The 3583-nt window shown below is 37.3% G+C and overlaps 1 long non-coding RNA gene across 1 annotated transcript; it reads right to left on the bottom strand.

Moving 5' to 3' along the window:
* Window positions 1-1554: 1554 nt before the first annotated feature.
* LOC118558424 lies at window positions 1555-2459 on the bottom strand. The gene is made up of 4 exons (XR_004928345.1): window positions 2420-2459; window positions 2250-2316; window positions 1925-1959; window positions 1555-1823 (listed from the first exon to the last, which is right to left on the bottom strand). It is a non-coding gene; the product is annotated as an uncharacterized LOC118558424 (long non-coding RNA).
* Window positions 2460-3583: the final 1124 nt, after the last annotated feature.

The following is a 3583-nucleotide window of genomic DNA, read 5'->3' as shown; positions in this document are numbered from 1 at the left end:
CTGGCTTTAACCTGAGCTGGTGATCTTTTCAGCCTTCTCAGAGATTTCACACAGATTGCTGCTGGAGGTTCTTTTACTTTCAGTGTTGAAATCACACTGAGACAGAAACGTGTGAATAAAGCGACCAGTTCAGTAAAACTGTATTTGTTTTTGCTATCACAAGTTAATCCACCATCAATAACAATATGAGCTGATCAGGCTCCAGTGAAAATGGTTTTGAGAAAGATAACTTTTTTTCATACTCAGGGAACTAACTTTTCACATGTTTTATACAAGCAAAGATGAGATTGTCTTTGATTTTCATAAATAAGATGTATTTACAATCAAATTAATTGCATGTAATCAAGGATTACATCAATTATAATCGATCTAAGTTGTATTTGTTAAATAATAAAAAATAAAAAAACATAAAAAATCTACTTGAACAGAAACATGAGAAATGTTTTGTATGGGAATGAATGTTGAGATTATTATGTAAACTGTTTATTTAAAGTTTGTCTCTCTGAAGTTTGAAGGACAAGGAATCACTACCCAATCAATGCACATCTTTAAAAACAATTGCCCAATCTCTTTCAATCTCTTATAGTTTTCAAAAGTCAACTATAATAACAAAGATGTGTTCTTAAAATATACAGATTTTAGCTTTAAGAGTGATAGTGTACATGCATGTTCCCTATGCACAGCACCAAACAGCATACATACTATATTCTTTGGACTATAAGGTGCACTTATAATCCTTACATTTTCTCAAAAATTGAATATGTGCCTTATATGATTACTGTCGTGCTTACTGACTGATATTATGTGGTACAATGGGCTCAAAAATCTGTAAAAATGTGTAAGTACGATTTTGGTAAGCAATGAAGCAGCTCCGCTCAATGGATATTCGGAGCATTATGGTACACTGTGTCACTACCTGATCGGACCACTAAGCTGTCTACAAGACTGCCTGACTGTAATGTCGAAACTAAAGGTACATTAATGTAAGGCAGCCCACATATCCGGGCGTCCTTCACTCCGCGGGGGTCCACGTGACTCAAGGTGAACTTTGCGCTAACTCCACGCATACAGATAGGTGTCACTCTATAAACTTCTTGGAGGCAAGAAGTCTTTATTTTGAAATGCTTTATATGTGACACTGAGCTTGATATGCACCAAGCTGCTCCAAGCAGGCACTTGCAAGGATCCGCGGCATCATAATCCCTCTCTGTTCTCTGACAGGTATGCTGTGGGAGTCTGCTGGAAAAGAAACGGCTCTAGGTGCTCAGCTAGCTAATCAAACATTTTACCATCCGTTCCACCGCTTCATCCCTCTGGCAAAAAGTGTGGGTACGCACAGTACGCCCAAGTATGTGGGAGCCTTTAGGCAGCCTGCGCCCGAAGTACGCACTAGCAACATTAAACCTAGTAAGTCATTTCAATATTAAAGTTTAGGTTATTTTGGCCTAATGTTAGAAACAGGGCAGTGTAGTCCAACTACTCTGTCCTTCCTACAGAGACTGATAGATCTCCCTCTCAGGAGAGAGCTGTGTACGTGAAGGTGTGGAGTGATATTACACACTTGGGAAGAATATTTGGTGTGCCTTATAATCCGGAGCGCCTTATATGTGGACAAAGACATGTTAATTCACTGTGGCCTTATAATCTGGGTGCTTTATGGTCTGAAAAATACAGGTAATTATTATTATCTTTAAGATCCATGATTTCTTCTTTATGCTTCCAGATGTGTTTCATTCGTTCTACAGGAGGTTGTAAATCACATTATTCTTCATTTCTGCAGGAAGCAAATCAGGAATGGTGCAGTACATGTGGTAGGCGTCAGACTGGGAAAGAAAGAAATTAGATGTGAGAAACATTTAAAGTTAGCACATCTGTACAGCTGCGATATTCAGAGTGATCATTTCTGGCAGAAATTGTCCCATACATCATCAGTGCTTTCTCTTAAAGTTTCCCCAGGACCTGAAAAAAAGGGCGAAAAAAAGATTGGATTTGCCTGCTCAGTGTACCTGTGAATTATAAACATTGAAAGAGTTTATAATAATTTCAAAAATAAATAATAAGTTATGTATAATAATATTAAATATAATAAGTTTACTCTTTTACATTAACGTGATGGCTTCAAAAAGCTCCAGTGTTACTGTAACTTTATCAATTAAAATGTGCACCTACACTGAACAATAATTTGTATTGTTATGAAATTTATTCCTGCAAACATATTTATATCTGAGTGTATAACTAAACACTGTTACCTGTAGGACAATCAGCAGCAGGTTCAGACAGGATGACAGTGTGGACTCCATCTCCATTTGCTGGGATCTTGAAACATGGGTAAAGATGAGCCAAAATAAAATCATGAAAAACTTAAGTACCCTAATGTTTTGTGAATACCCCAGACATTCTAAAAATGTGTTTTGTTTACCATCTCTGTGTTGTTCATATTTCTCATGGCCACAGACTGATCTACAACAGAAGGTAAGACAGAATTGGATAGTATAATATTGGTAAAATTGTAAAAAAAAAAAAATTTGATTAAAAAAAATTAAAATGTCCATTTTAGAATGCCAGAAATTTGTGATTTAACAAAGTAAACCAAGCAATTGATATACTGTATGTCACATTTTAGTGTGACATATAGTATATTCTATAAACTAGAACTGAAAATAAATCTGTCAGTGGTAAAAATGTAAACAAGAAGAAATTGATAAACAATGCATTATCCTGGTTGCGTAAGTATGCTGAACCTTGATTTTATTCCAGCCTCCGCCTTTCTTTGTTACACACCTGTTGTCAATTATAGAGGCTCTGACAAACAATAAGTAAAGCCGAGTTGTCCCAGCCAGGTTCTCCTTACATTTAAGGATTGGATTATAGGTGGATCGGTTGGTCCAGTGGTCAGAACATACTGGAACTTAAACCAGCTCAAGACAGTGGAGATGACGGTGGACTTCTGAAGGACACCCCCTACACTGCCTTCCCTCCCAATCCTCAGCAACACTGTGTCTGTTGTAGATCACTTCCAATTCCTTGGAACTATTCCTTCATGGGACCTGAGATGGCTCTCATACATGGACACTCTTCAAAAGAAGGTCTTTACTTCCTGCATCACCTCTTCCACAGGAGCTGCTGGTCATCTTTTTTCCATGCCATTATTCAGTGTTTTTTTGTGCACAAACCTCATTGTGTGGTTTGGTTCATACATGAAATAGGGCAGATCCAAATTGCAACGAAAACTTAGGCATGCAGAGAGGATCATTCAGGGCTGACCTTCCCTCCATCCAGGACTTGTACAATTCCAGGATCAGAAAAATTGGCTGCTAACATCTCTGCATACCCCACACATTCTGCACACAAACTGTTTAGATGCTTACCTTCAGTGTATTATTTTTTTAAACCAGCCACCACAGAGACAGTTTCTTTCCCAATGCTGTCAAATTCATGAATGTTTAATAGTGAGAATACCAGGATCAATACCCTGCTTATTTGTACCAACCCAATCCTCTTTTGTTAAAATGTGTACATTCATATTCACAAGAAAAAACTATTATATTTCCTTTTTTGTAAATTGCACTTAACATATCTTCAT

The sequence above is a fragment of the Fundulus heteroclitus genome, unplaced genomic scaffold (genome assembly GCF_011125445.2).
Source record: "Fundulus heteroclitus isolate FHET01 unplaced genomic scaffold, MU-UCD_Fhet_4.1 scaffold_128, whole genome shotgun sequence".
In the NCBI taxonomy this organism is placed as follows: domain Eukaryota; kingdom Metazoa; phylum Chordata; class Actinopteri; order Cyprinodontiformes; family Fundulidae; genus Fundulus; species Fundulus heteroclitus.
The sequence above is the reverse complement of the archived record's forward strand: the minus strand, read 5'-3'. Positions and strand labels throughout refer to the sequence as shown.